The sequence below is a fragment of the Triturus cristatus genome, chromosome 4_2 (assembly GCF_964204655.1).
Source record: "Triturus cristatus chromosome 4_2, aTriCri1.1, whole genome shotgun sequence".
NCBI classification, from domain to species: Eukaryota; Metazoa; Chordata; class Amphibia; order Caudata; family Salamandridae; genus Triturus; species Triturus cristatus.
Genome location: NC_140586.1, coordinates 419177431 through 419192842, shown reverse-complemented (window position 1 = coordinate 419192842; position 15412 = coordinate 419177431). Strand labels below are relative to the sequence as shown.

Below are 15412 nucleotides of genomic sequence, written 5' to 3'. Positions count from 1 at the left end.
TATTGGAGACACTTGGGCAGACTTCCACTCAGCCGAAAGTGTAGTAAAGTCTAAAGAGAGTCTCAAAAGGTATTACCTGGTTAGTTACAGTAATTACCTTTGCTAAATTATCAATACCTTCAATACCTTAAACACATTAAACATCATAAACATTATAATTGCCTTGAGTTTTAAGGATCCTGTTGATTAACTTTACGTGATTCAGATCCAAATGCACCAGCAAACTATAGTTTAGAAATCCCTTTATACTGTATGTTTCATTTCTACTTCACAATCAAATTAAAACTGAATTACATCCATATACAAATGTTCAGAGTCACTTCCTTAATGTGATTTCTCTATTAGAATACTTCTCTGAACATAATGATAGGGTTCCAGAAGGCATGTTGTCTTTGGAAACATCTCACCTCAAGTTGCCACTGGTTACAAATAGCAAGATCCTGACTGCAGCAACTAAACATTCCACTTGCCTAGCAAGGGCGATATGGACCACAGGGAAACTTGTACTCGATGTCCTATAGTGGCTAAACCTATTCACAAACACCAAGAGTGTTTAGGATTCACATAATTTTTTTTTTTTTTTAACTTCTTTTTATTAAACATATACAACTTATTTAACATAGGTACAGTTCCGTCGAATCAATGACGGGGAACACAGCGATACCAAGGTGCACAAGCTTGGGAGGATGATAAGTGTTATGGTGAGGGGGGACTGTCACATTCGAGGTCACCTGGTGGGGCACATATATGGCCGTGATATACATTCCAAGGACACCGGATCTTGGACCACTTTCGGGGACAGCCCCTCGCTGCATAAACCGTCTTCTCCCTCAGCATGCACCAGTCGAGGTCCGTCTCCCAATCCACAACTCTCGGGGACGACGTTGCCCCCCAGAGTTGAGCGATGTTTCTTTTGGCAATCATGCAGCCCAGTGTAACCCATTGTATGGCATGTGTGTTTAGGTCAGTGGATTCCCAGATATTAAGGAGGCACCTGGGAGCTTCAGGCCTTATAGTAAGCTCCAGCACTTGCCTGTAGGCCTGTATTGGGTCGCAATGCCATATTATATGGATAAACATACCCCTGGGCGCATCCCCTTCTACAATATCCATCTGCTGAGCCACCCATGTGTATCAGTTGGGGCCCCGTGATGTAGATTCTGTGTAGTATTTTTAGTTGCACGAGTCGGAGGCGTGCCGGGATGGCTACAGTTTTGGGGGAGGAGACTGCAGTCTGCCAATTTTCGTCATCCAGCTCAATACCGTCCTTCACCCATTTCTCTCGCAGAAGCGTCAGTGGGTCATCCATATTATTAATAAGTTTCCTATATGTTAGGGAGATGGCTCTCTCGGGCAGATATGCGTCTAGCAGTCTGTCCTCCAGTGGTGAGTAGTCAGGTGGGGAGGTGTCTCGAGGTAGTGCTGTCTGCAATGCGTGGCGAATTTGCAAGTAGCGAAAACGCTCTGATTCTGCCATGGAATATTGAAGTTGGAGAGAGTCAAAAGACTTGATACCATTTTTGTCCCATAGGTCTCTAATGTGTGAAATGCCAATTAGGTCCCACTTGTCGAAGCCCCGTGAATTGCCCAAGTCTCTGAGTTTCTGGGAGTCCCATAGGGGCGTGGACAGGGTCAATTTGTTGGTCCAACCCAGCGAGGCAGTCGCCGTGTGCCAAATATGGATGGAGTGCTTGGTGGGGCCAGTGAGGGGGTATCTGTTTGGCTTAGAATAAAGGGCCCTGGCAAAGGAGCCGTTAGGAAGGAGCAGTTTGTCCATACCAAACCCGGGGTCGTCAGGCCTCCCATAAGTGCTGTGGTTTATTGCAGTTAGGTGGGAGGCCCAATAGTATTTCTTTATGTCAGGTAATCCAATCCCCCCGTCGAACCAGTTGAGGGTGAGTTTTTTGAGAGCGATGCGGGGTCTCCCATTCCAGAGGAGGTCTCTTTGAAGGCCCTCTATTTGTTGGAAGTAGGAATTTGGTACTGGGTCTGCCGAATTTTGTAGGACATAGAGGAGGCGGGGTAAGGACATCATTTTGAAGAGGGCCGCTTTGCCCAGTAAGGAGAGGGGGAGCGATTTCCAGTTTGCAATGTCCTGTTTTAGGCGTTGTATCGGGGGAGCCAGATTTCGAGTGAAACGGAGAGATTGATCTAGCGAAATAAAAATGCCCAGATATTTGAAACCGTCTGAGACTATTGGTATGGGGCAATTTCGGGGTATTGGGGGGGGCCTTCCCGTGTAAGACGTAAAGGAGAGATTTCTGCCAATTGATGCCAAATCTGGAGTATCTACCAAAAACGGAGAGGATGTCGAATAATGCAATAAGGGATCTTTTAGGGGATGCGAGGTATAACAGAATATTGTCTGCGTACAGGGATATTCGGTCTTCCCAGTCGGTCGACCACCGCAACCCACGGATCAATACATCCCTGCGGATCCAGGCCGCGAGGGGCTCCAGGGCTAGGGCAAACAGTAGTGCAAAGAGGGGGCACCCCTGGCGGGTCCCTCGGCTGAGTAGAAAGGAGTCGGATTTTCTATTGTTTACAACTACCTGAGCCATTGGGGCGCTGTACAGCAATCGTACCCATTGACTAAAGCCCGGCCCAAATTCTAATTTCACGAGCACCGCGAAGAGATAGGGCCATTCAAGCGTATCAAAGGTCATTTTGGTGTCTAAAGAGACCACAATGGCGTCCTCGCGCAAGGTCGACGCCCTGCCCAAGACCCTCTGAAGTCTGCGAAGGTTAAGGGCAGTATTTCGCCGCGGCATAAACCCTGATTGGTCAGGGTGCACCAGGCCCCCTATTACTTTGATCAGTCTATTAGCGAGCCCCTTAGCCAGTATTTTGGGCTCAGCATTCAACAGAGAGATAGGCCTATAGGAGGCACAATCAGTTTTGGGTTTCCCTTTTTTATGAATCGTGGCGATAGTCTCGATTCGCTGGTCCAGGAGAAGCTGTCGCTGCTCAAGACTGGTTTCAAACATTGATTTCAGGTGTGGTGCAAGCCTGTCCGGGCGGAGTTTGTAGAGTTTGATCGGGATGCCATTGGGGCCTAGGGCCTTGCCCGGGCGAAGTGTTCGGATTGCGGTTGCAATCTCGTCCACTATAAGGGCGCTGTCAATAAATGTCACTGTCAGATAGTACCGGTAGAGAGATGTCTCGTAGAAGTTCAGAGGAATCCGCTTCAGCGTATGGCGCTGCAGAGCGGTAGACTGCACGGAAGTGGACCGCGAAGTGGTCAACTATTTCTTGGGGATCCACTATGGCGGACCCTCTGGGGTTCCTTAGTTCGGGGACCAGTCGGCTAGCTTGCTCCTTTTTGTCTAGCCAGGCAATTAATTTACCGGCTTTGTCACCCCAGTCATACACCCGTCCCAGTTTACACTGTCCTAAGATCTTAGCGCGGTCGGTGACCAGGGCTCTGTACTCCTCCTGCCGGAGTTGCAGAGCGTGGAGGGCCTCTGGCGAGGGGTCGGGACCGAGATCAATTTCCAGGCGATAAATGTCTTGTTCTATATCAGAGACCGCCGCTAGCTTGTCTTTTTTGGACCCCGCTATTAAGGAGGGCTTCACCCCATACTACTATTTTGAAGGCTTCCCACAATGTCTGCAGGGAGTCAACCGAGTGTTCATTATCCAGGAAATAGTTGTCAATGGATTTAATAAGACCGGTCCGTATTTTAGGGCACTTAAGGTGCCAGGGATTGATTGGGGCTATACGTCCCACCGGGGAGTCGTCGAGGACAATGTGGGCCCAAAGAGGGGAATGGTCAGAGATGCCTCTAGCCAAGTGCCGTATCTTGTGTACGTTCGTCACCTGCGGGGCGGGGACAATGATATAGTCTAGCTGCGAAAGGCTGTTATGGGCACCTGAGTGGAAGGTGTGTTGGATCTTGTCGGGCTGGTAAGCCCTCCAGCAGTCCTCAAGTCCCATCGCTTCCAGAAAACTAGAGAAAGAGTGAGTGGTGGGCGGCAACGTACGTGGGGGGTATCTGTCCAATGTACCTGATACCACTGAGTTGAAATCGCCCCCGATCACTAGATGTCCCTCTGGCAACGTCAAAAGCACAGCGCTGAGGTCGGAGAATGTGGTGGCCTGCAGTCCCGGGGGGGCATAGACCGACATGAAGGTGATGGTTGTTCCCTCCCATGTGCCCGTGACACCCGCGTATCTACCTCGGTCGTCAATATGAGTGGAAGCAGGCAAAAAGAGGAAATTTCTTTTGCATGATTCCCACCCCTCTAGAATTAGACACAAACCCCGAGTGAGTGTGCATGGAATATCCCCATCTGTGCATGGCTTTACATGTGTGACCGATAAGGTGAGTTTCCTGGAGCAGGACAATATCCGGCAACAACCTCCAAATTTGTTGTAATACTATACTACGCTTGATCTTGTCCCCCAGCCCATTCACATTCCAGCTTAGGATTCTGACTTCCTTGTTACGCCGTACCCCCATCTATGCTTTTACGGAGAGTGGGATGGAGACCCATTAGGAAAAGGAACTGTACCACCGTCATTGCGACAAATTCAACAAACAAAAGTCGAACAAACAAAAAAACCCCTGCCCAACAACCCCCCGCCCTGCTCCCCTTCCCTTCGGGTTTAAAACTGCCCATTAACAACTTGCAGAGTGCCTGTCGCCCCAGAAAGTTCAAAGAAAAAACAATCCAGGGGGGAAAGGCAGGGAGATCCGTGCCCACGCCCTTAGTCTATATCTATGTCACACCATAATTGTTACTTTAACGTATGTCCAACATTATGCCAATAGTCCCGTATTAGGTTGGAAACCATGGATCCCACCCTTCGTCCTCCAAGCCACAAAGCAACCTGTCCTCTTCGAGGCACCCTCTTAGGTTGACGCGTTGTCATCAGGGCCACCGGCTCTCCCCGCCCCAGAGTTCTTGGTGTCCCGATACTCGATCCAGTCAGCCACGTCCTCAGGCCGATCAAAAAAACAGGCTCTCCCCTCCGCCTCGACCCGGAGGCGGGCGGGGAACAGCATCGAGTACTTTAGGCCTTTCTCTCTGAGGACTCGCTTGATAGAGAAGAATAGTCTTCGTTGTTTCTGTACTCTTTGCGTGAAGTCCGGGAAGAAAGAGATTTCCGCGTTTTCATAACGGAGGAGGGCGCCGGCTCTGGAGTTTTGGAAAATCACATCGCGGTCTCGGTAGTTGAGGACATGGGCCGCGGGGGAGCGCCCGGTTTGGGCCGGCCGCCCGGGACCCTGTGGGCCTGCTCGATCACAAAGAATTTACTTAGTCCCTTGGGTCGCAGGTGCTTAAGGATGAGGTCCTCGATAAATAGGTCGGGGTCTGGCTCTCTGCCTTCTCCGGAACACCTATGATGCGGAGGTTGTTGCGACGGAGACGGCCTTCGTAATCGTCCAATTTAAGGTCTGCGACATTCCGGGAGTCTTGCAGTTCTCGGACTTCCCTCTTCAGCTGAGCCACGTCGCTCACCATGCCCGCGGTCGTGACCTCTACCTGCTTCATCTTTTCGTTAAGTTTACCCAGGTCGGCCCTGATAAGATTAACGTCGACAGCCACCGAGTCCAAAGAGGTCTTAACCCCCGTTATTGCCTCCATGACGTCTTTAAGAGAGAGTTCCTGTTCCTCCGGTCCAGGTCCACCGCGCTCGCCGTCCTCCTGTTGGTGCCCTCCCTGTGGGTCCCGAGAGACAGTGTATCTATCAAGTTTATTCGTTTGGACCATCTTCGCCATCTTGGCGCCGGATCCTCTGGCGCGGTCCGCCATGGCGTCAGATGTCAACCAGCTTCAGGCAAGCAGCAGAGGGGAGGGAGGAGGCGAGCGGACAAAACGGCGTCTACCTCTCTCCGGTCAGGGCGTCGGGACTTCGTCCGGGCTCCGCCACACCCGCAGCCCACTCAGTCAAGGCACTGCCTGCTAGGCACCAGATAGCGATCCACACCAAAAAGGGGCTCTTCAACAAGGCCACCGTCCACTCTGGATGGGCAGGCACCAGAGATGTCACACCAGGGCCCACAACGCCATCGCGTCCGGCTACAGTCCACTACGGCAGTCCAGGCCCCTTGGCGCCATCCACTCCCCGTCCGACACAGCGCACTCCCGATGTTCGGCCGTCCCCACTGCACACTGCGCGACCGGAGCAAGAAAGTCCCCACCGCAGGCCGCCAGGATCAAGAATAAGTCACCTGATATAGTGCCTCATTCAGGTCGGGCCCTGTCTTGAGATTGTGCTTGGTGTGGCATTACAGGACCAGGCTGCTCCTCATACTACGCATCACACGGTCTCTCCCCAGGCAGGATCGCAACCGCTCCAGCCGTCCCACAGGCCAAGATACTTCAACTGTTCCTCGTGTAGGTGGGTTGTACAGCGGTGCTATATTCCGCTACTGTCACAAAACGGGTCTCTTGATCTCAGCGCCGCGCCGCCGTTTCAGGCCCCCGCGGCCGGCGCCGTCAAGGCCGATCGCGTTGGGGAGTGTTAGCAGTTCACTCAGGCTCCTCACTGGGTCGGGGGCATTACAGTCCCTCCGGGGCGGCCCGGGACTCGGCGGCACCATCCGCAGTCGTTGGGGGGTGGAGGGGGGGAGCTCCCACGTCGCCGCCCGGACCGCAGCCTCAGCGGCAGGGAGGGAGGGGGGGGGGGGATCTGTACGCATCTTCGCGGCGGTTGCAGCCGCAAATACAGGACCCGGCCCTTGGGGTATGAGCAGGCCACGATCTCGCGGAATCCCCCACCGCCTCGCCGTCACTCCTCCACACACCGTGTCGCAGCAGAGGGGCTCCGCCGGCGATCCGACACACGGTATCGTTTCCAGGTGTTTCGGATATGCAATCAGGATAGTTAGGGGCTGAGTTGGGCTACGGAGCACGCGCGCTACGCGGCCATCTCCAGTCCCTGCTTGGCCACGCCCCCCAGAAAATTAATTTTGTTCTCACTGTTGTTGCTTAGTTAATTTTGCAGGGATCTTAATCTTTTCATCAAATGGCCCAAATATTATTTTTTCAGCTCCAGCTTTTCAATTGCTGCACAGCTTAGTTTTGTAAAGTGGCACCTGATGGAACCACAAAACTTCTAGAACATGTCCTTTGGACAGCTGGGATCAAGATGGAGTTGTTTGATTTAAACACTTTGGTGTCTGGTTTGGGGTCATAATTCGGGGGTACTACTGATTTGAGGGGCTTATTCTAATAGACACTTCCGCTTGTCCCTTGTTCAATTGGAAGGTCTGTTTTTTTTTCTTCTCCCCTTGAGATGGGGTGGCTACTTTGTACCTCTTTACATATATAAAGCTGCATGCAGGAAGTGTACCTGACCTCACTGTGGGAGCCATTCAAAAACTTAAGCTGTGGCTAGACTAGGCATGGGATGTTATTTGCCTGGTCTCAGGCATGGTTTCTGAAGTGGAGCTGGTGGCTGACTTTAGGTCTAGTTATTGTATCCCTTTTGAAAATGGTTTGTTGTCATGTTTTTTTAGGGTGACGAATGTTGCGAAGGATTGGGGTACTCAGTTGGGTGGTAGGTAGTTAATAGGGTTCTGAGTTAGAGTTATTGATGTTGCCTGGCATGACTGTCTCCCACAACTAGAGAGCTCTCCTGCCCATGCTCTTAATGGCAGACTCTGTGCACTCGGACGCGTTTCTGATGACTGACATAGTTTGTCATAAGTTGACTGTCCTTCTTATGACTTGTAATGTCCTTAGATTAGATCTAGGTAATGCACAATAGGCCAGGAATGTTTTAGCATGCTTTGACAGATAAAAGGTCAGCATTGCATTCCTTTTGCAGAATTTTTGCTCTCCTACTCCCGACACTCAACATGCCCATATCTAGGACACACAAAAGTACTTTGCTTTATGTAGCACTCCACTGAAGTTGCTGTTTTGACATGCACTTGTTGCATTTCAGGTGTACTATGCTGTAGTATATGCTGTATGATGTTGCCCTATTGTACAGGCTTTCCTATTTTGGCTGTAGATAACTCTCACAAATGCATATGGCCTCCATCTAGATTACACACAGTTTAATTCTATTATGTTCCCCTGTGTTCGGATGCACTCACTTTTCCTCCTCCTGTTGGATATGTTGGGCCAGGGGTTATATTTTTACTATTTTTGTTAGAAATAGGTTAACCAATGGTCCACTTCCAGCTATGGCCAGAGTAGTGTGGCTCATTTTTAAGCAAAATGTCTAGCTAGTATATGGCAACAAAGGCATCCCATTGGCAGAGAGTTTGTGTTTCTTGATTCACAATATGATGTTCTGTGTTGACAATTAGTAGGTCAGCTGTAATGTAGCTAGCGTAGAGAATGGAGAGAACTCTCTTTTAGACTCATTACTTACTTCAGACTGTACGGTAAATAAAATGCAAACTATCCTCTATTCTAGATAGGGCCAAAACCACACTCTCAAAATTGATTACCGGACCTGAGCTAGACTGACTGGTTTTCCATATGTACATTGCATTTCTCAGCACGTAGTTAGGTAGTACATTGCCTGAACGCTACTGGAAATTTGACTTGTTCTCCCTTTTGACTAATAAGCAATGGTCGGTGTGCTGCTCACAGATAAGTGAAGCCTCCTTGAATAATAGACAAAACCTGCTTCACTATACATTGGTTCATCGTTTAGTCTCCGGTTTTGGCCTGGATGTAGACACTGAATGCCCAAGTTGCAAATACCCTGAAGCAGTGTGAATGCATCAAACCTGGCTGTGCCTATAGTTCAGAGCCATTGGGGTGACATTTTCTCTGAAATAACTGTCGTGATCTATATCTATCTAGGCTCAACCCTGCTGCTTGCAATACTTTGGTATGTCCGAAAAATTCCACACGTCCTATCTCTGTTAATTTCCAACTGTGTTGCATGTTACAGAAGCCTGGTGAAACAAGCATGGCAAATCCAGTAGATCTCACCTATGAGAGCTAATCGCTATGTCAATGTCGACAAAAAAGAGCGATATAAAATGGTTTTTTCCAACTGCCCGTACAGGAGGCAACACTAAGGGAATGAGGGTGTGTTTTGATGGCAACTGGTGGTGATGGTGGGTCTGGAAAAAAACACTATCCTAGCATTTTTTGTTGTTGCATGAGGCAGAAGGCAACAAGGAGGCAGGCAACACAGAGTAAGGGGGTGGAAGACAGCACCTAGATAGGGGCGGAACTTGGGTGGCAACACCGGTAGAAAGGACAACCGGTTGTTGAAGGGATGGGCTACGGCAAACTTATGGACAATCGAGGGTGGGGGAGAGGAGCTGGGGAGAACAACAGCACAAACAGTGAAAGAAGGGAGAGTGGCTGGGTGTCAAGCAACAACACGAGCAACAAGAGAAGATAGGAGGGTGGGTGGAGGCAAGCAACATGGACAAGTTAGGGCGGGTGGAGGCAAGCAACATGGATGAACGAGGGTGGGGTAAGCAATACAAATGAGGGAGGTAGGGTGGGTAAAGGTGTTTGAGCCCTTTTCTATCATCTGTTCTTAACCGCTCTATTGATCCTCTGATGGACCTTGCTCTTTGCCGAGAGGGGTCGGATAAAAGAGGGTTTAACCAGCTATGCAATACGGACCAAGAATTAGATAGCTGTTCCACAAACCTATAATAACATTCATGTAGATGACACTACACTGTACACATATAATATCAGGACTGGTAGACCAAATCTCCTAAAGAAATTTAGTTGGGCTAATATCATACCAACAAGTACGTCAGTAAAAGCTATACAGGATAACATTAGAACTCGATATCCAGAGATCTCTCTAGTTCGATCACTCTGTCATCAATAAATCAATTTAAATGCATAATCAAATGGAAAAATAAATCATGGCAAGACAGACTGTTTGATTTAGGTAATTTCTTTAGCAAATTTTATAAAAATAAGTATTCAAGCTCAATTCAAAGGTGAAGAATAATCTGATAAATCAGGATTTGCCATAGAATGATCTAAGCTCGAGGAAGTTCAGGAATGAACATGAGTTAAGCCTGTTCGAGGTAGTCTTCCAATGAAGGAAGAGCATATGCGTCAGTCCAGAGTCTGCAAAGCCAGAAGAATAGTTTCTGAATGGAAGTCCGCAAGAACAAAAATTCTACCATGGAAGGCAGATGAGAGCTTTTTCACAATTTCGACACAACGGTGTGTAATATCTGTAAGTTCCAGGGTGAGACCTCCTTGGTCACCTTATTTGGTCAGACCTCTCAGTCCATTGGTCCGTTAGTATAGGATGATTGTCATGAGGCATAAAGAAGACATAGGGAATATAGGCACTTCAGAAGACGTAAACGGTTGGATCATCTGGCAGAGGTGGGCCTTTAAACAAAGACCCTTTAACCAAGGCACATTAGCAAGTTTGAAAGGACCATTTCTCATGCCCATGGTCCCAAAGTAGCAACATTTTGTATCAGATAGTCCTTGTAAGCGAGTGGGAACTCCTGAAACAAAACATAGTTGCAATACATTTGAAATAATAGAATATTTTCCCATGGCGGCAAAGTCGAGCAAGAGGGAAAGAATATTTATGAATAAGCAGGCAGGCCTGTAACTAATTTAGGCACATATAAACAAGAGTATAGATCATTAAAATATGCATTTTGTTTAGGAAATAAGAATGCAAAAATTATTTCAGTTCTCTTGCAATTTGGAAGCAAGTTAGTTTCATTGTAAATAGCATGTGTAACTATAACGTACTACTGCATTTGCAAATTGCCTGCGTATACATTTATCTCAAAACACATTTTTTTTTAATCGTTTCAAGTAATTTGCATTAGTCTATGTATGAAGATTATTCTCTGAAAGTTTCAAAATATTAGCATTCAGTACATAGATTCTGCATCATTTTTCTCTTTTTCTCACTTGGTGCACATTTTTCACATAGGAAAAGTTAAGTTAAGAATGAAAGCTCTCCATCAACACACAAGTGTTGTTTATGCTACATTTGTTTTCATAAGTTTTTAACGTACATCATTACTAAAGGGTATGGTTAAAGAAATCACTATACCACATGAGTCATCACTTTCACATTTTCTATTACTCTTCTAAAGGAATACACCAATGAATTTTAGTAAAACATGATTGTTATTCATGAACATTTTAGTCTAGTCTTCTGCATTCTTTTATGATGCAGTAACTAATATTTCTCGAGTGTTTCTCATATTTGCGACTAACGTGTAACATGCACACGTTTATCCAAAAGGTGTCAAAATTTATTTTTGTGTCTATAAGTTTAACAGTCTTTCCACTCCATTAAGGGCAAGCAGCAACAACTCGGACACCGGAAGGAGTTTGGGTGTGGGCAAGCAACATGGCCGATGGAAGGTGGGTGGGAGTGAGTGACTGGGACGAGAGAAGGAGACCAGGTGGGGCATGCATGCGAATGAGGGAGGAACGCAGATGGGGTAGAAGTATACGATGGAGCCAGCTGAAAGATATGCCCTGTGTTAGAGCTCTTGAACACAAAGAAAAAAGTAGCGCCTAAAAAAATGAGTAGTGGAAGGAATCCAATAATGAGTCCATGCTGCAGGCGAGGAGTAACCACATGAAGAGACAGGAAGCCTACAACAGCAGACCTGTAAGAAACGAGCAAATGAGAGTGACAATGAAGTCAACCAATGGTAAGCAATGGATTACCTCTAAGCCCACTGTTAGAAAGCAAAAGTTCTCAAAGAGAGAGCTCATGCGTCGTGTAGGTCAAGACACAAAAATGTTCACTATGTAAGCACCAATACAATTGCAGTTGCCAGTGCTTCTTTTAATGTTGCATTTCTCGGCTAGTCATTGGTATTCATGGTGGTGTCCATTTTCTTTCCCCTTGAATAGGATTTTACCAGTAAATCATAATCATTGTTTGGTTGGGAAATTAGCACATTCTCTTTTATTGTAATTTGATCAAAACAAAGCTACTATGTTGAAACTTGTAACTTTTTACAGTTACTGAAAGAGTTCAAAGGTGTTTTTGATACACACTGGCAATTTCCTTGTTGAGTAAAACATCCAGACAAATCTTCAAAAATGTTTTGTCCAAACTTTGATGAGAATGCTGGAATTTACATTTTTCCAATTTTCTCTTTGAAAAATGTTAAGCGACATCCGGAATAAACATTGCAAAGCCAATAGGTCAAACATTTGGGACCTACTGGCTTTGCCAATGCTTTTTTCCGCTGCTGTTTAGTACCGGCAAAGAAAATCAAGCATTTGCAATGCAATAGGTCATGCATTACTGATAGTTTGAGCTATTGGCGTTGCAAATAATAATGTAATGCCAATAGCTCATACTTTCAGTAATGTGAGACCTAGTGCATTGCAAATACTTGCGTAGTGAGCCAGGAACCAGCGTTGTATGTATCAGTGCAGTACCGCAAGCTGCTCCTAGAAGTACCTAGTGAGCAAGGCACCAGCACTGCATGTCTAGGTGCAGTACCGCAAGCTGCTCCTAGAAGTTCCTAGTGAGCAAGGCACCAGCGCTGCATGTCTACGAAGTTGGAGTTATTGGAATTATAAATGGCAATGTTTTTCACCTAGCCATAATGCATTAAAAGCAAGACAGTACTACGAGTGCATTCGAATAGCTATGTCCATATATACAATTAGTAGCTTTGAAATGTGACAAAAGAATTATTACATTAATTTTAGATTCTACTCTGTGTAGAGATGATGAAGGGAAATTTATAGAAGGTCTCCTATAAATGTAAGGTGTTCTAGTGAGCGAAGTAACCACTGCCAGCCTAGCTTAGGACCAAGTGTGTGTCCTGCCTGAAGCCTTTTAAGAATATAGTGCCTTGAGGCTGTAATTAAAACCTAGGGAGTAACACCACGTAACAGCGGGGTTGTCCTCATGGTAGGTTACAAGAAGAGATAAGGGGGTTCTAAGGAGGGACTACTAAGCCTATTGACCAAAAGCCACCATTTAAAAAGGACAGGAGCCAATTAAAAAGATGAGCAGAAAGTGGGCAGAGCTTTATGCCCATATCCCGAATACAGCATGTCTCAAAGAGACAGCTCAAGTGCTACCTAGGCGAGAGCTAAAAACAAATGACATGGCCACTGTTGGTGGTCACCTCAATCTATAAACATGCATCACCACGAATGCACGTGGTGAGTGGGGCAGGAAAACAAGGGAGGTCAACACTGGTGCAGGAGGAGAAGCACACGAGGGAGATGGCAACACTCTGGGCCAAATGAGGGTCTATGGTAACTGACTACTATGGGTAAAAGGCAGGGGTGAGCTCTACCAATGTCAGAGGAAACTGATCCACACAAGCATGGGTAGCCAGATGTGCTCCTGCATTTGACCATTGTTTTTCATCTGTTGTTTTGAAAGCATTCCAATGTGTTCTTAAAATATTGTGAATTTCTCAGAAGGGTACCAATAGGTGAAGTTATTGCTAGTCATATTTGCACAGTGAAATGCATATTTCCAAATTGTAGTTGGGCATCTATTACTTGATCATAACCATGTAAACATCTTTAAAAAGCCTATTGTGATAATCCATTAACAGTCACTAGTAATGAAAGTTATCCTGTATTGATGCATTTAAATCTCATCCATGGTGCACAACTCTGAGTCGCAGTGCATTTCAGCCTTTGAGATGCTGTTTACACAGGCCTTCACCAGACTGAAATTAATGGACGTTGGTGTACAACTGTTGCTTGACAATATGAAACAAATTGTAACCAAAATCTGCTTTTGTAAGCAAAACACAAAATGGAGTTGAGAGGTATATGGACTAAACCTTACCATTTGTTAAAATAATGTCTTCTTACATTGTGACGGATTGGAGTGAAGAAATATACAAAGCATGTTTTTTAAATGTAACTTTGTATTGAATATGAGAAACTGAAAAGGAAATACTTGTGACCCATATCGGATATATTTGTTTGGAGGGGTACTATCCAAAGTCTGCAGCTCCAACTAGAAAGCCCCAATTGCAGTTATATGATGTTAGGTTAAGATTCATACTGTGGATTATTATACAAAAATCAGAAATGATGCAGACTATTGTACACTTGCTTGCGGGACTTTGTCACTGGAGGTTTTATCAGTCTCACGTCTGTTGGAACCGACATTCCATAACTTGAGGAAGAACAGTACCTTATGGTGACTTAAACTCATAATGGCATATCCTGCCCAAGTCTTGGTCTTTCTCTTCTGTCAGTGTGGCTTCCTTAAACAATATGTATATGCCATCCCAGAACTACGCACTGCTAACCCTTTTATACCAGTTGGTACAACATTTTGTGTGTACTCTTTAGGGCCTCTGTTTCTGTGCTTTTTCCAGCTCACAGTGACCATGCCTAGACCTCCTAAGTGTTGGTGGTGTCTGCTGACCAAGTGTAAGCTGAAGTGCTTGGCTTAGTGTCAAGATTCTGGTTATTGGATTAGCGGGAGTCTTTGTCTAGTTGATTTGCTTTGGCGAGAAGGGTCCGAGGGAGGGTTTTTAAGACCTCCCACAAGTGCCACTTTAAAAAAAAAAAAAAAGTTTTGTTTTATTGGCATTTATCCTAAAACTATATGCACAATACGTTCAAGCATAAGTCAATTATTACTTTTTTAAATAAACTTTTATTCCGCAACGAGTCGGTAACAGAGTGTTCAAGCGGCTTAGGAGTTGCATCAGAAAAGCCTTTTTAAAACATAAGGAACTCAAAAATTAACAAGCCAAACATTCAACGGCTGTTCTGAGAATAGGACCGTCTCAAGATTTGAATAAAGTAGAGGCTGTGGGGGGGGGGGCAGGTGGGGAGGATAGCCTGCTGGCGCCACAGTCCCCAAATGAGGCGAAGATCCAAGAGGGGTGTGGGGTGGGAGGCAAGGTCCTGTGGAGGGAAGTTGAGCGCGCGGTTTGGCCCGAACTGCCCACAGCATCACATACTGAACTGGCTCTGTGTCCCCACAGTCTCCATTGCTGGACAGTGAGTCCGATGGGTGCTCCCATTCACCCACCATTTCAGACCAAAGGTCAGCTATGGGTCTCCCGCAAACACCCTGGGCCTCCTTCCTTTGCAGAACTGTCTCTTCTGCCCTGGCCCACAGTGTAACATCACTGACCGTCATCTCAACATTAGGCCCCACAGCTGCTTTCCACACCATGGCTATCTGCTGTTTAGCCAGGAAAAGGGTGAGGTCAAGAAATCTATTCCTAACTTTCTTGGGCGCTTGTCTCGGAAACGCCCCAGCAAACACACCTCAACGGCATGGTGTGCAAGGGACACTTTTACAAAGGGTTTGCATAGGCTGGGCGCTGGCAAACAAGTTATCAGTGTGAGTTTGGAGAATCTTTAAGGGTGTGTGTAGAGAACTGAATAGTAGTAGAAGTTTGTGCACATGAAGGGTTGCAGTGAAAATAGTCATTGAATAGTGACATACAAAGGGATGATCTTTCAACATATAAGCTATAGTCTGTTTTTAACGTGACACATCAGTTGTCTG

At 46.4% G+C, this 15412-nt stretch overlaps 1 protein-coding gene across 1 annotated transcript in view; it reads left to right on the top strand.

Moving 5' to 3' along the window:
- The window catches only part of DBT (dihydrolipoamide branched chain transacylase E2), a 160401-nt gene that overhangs the window by 35033 nt on the left and 109956 nt on the right, over positions 1-15412 (top strand). The gene's annotated exons all lie outside the window — the stretch shown is intronic.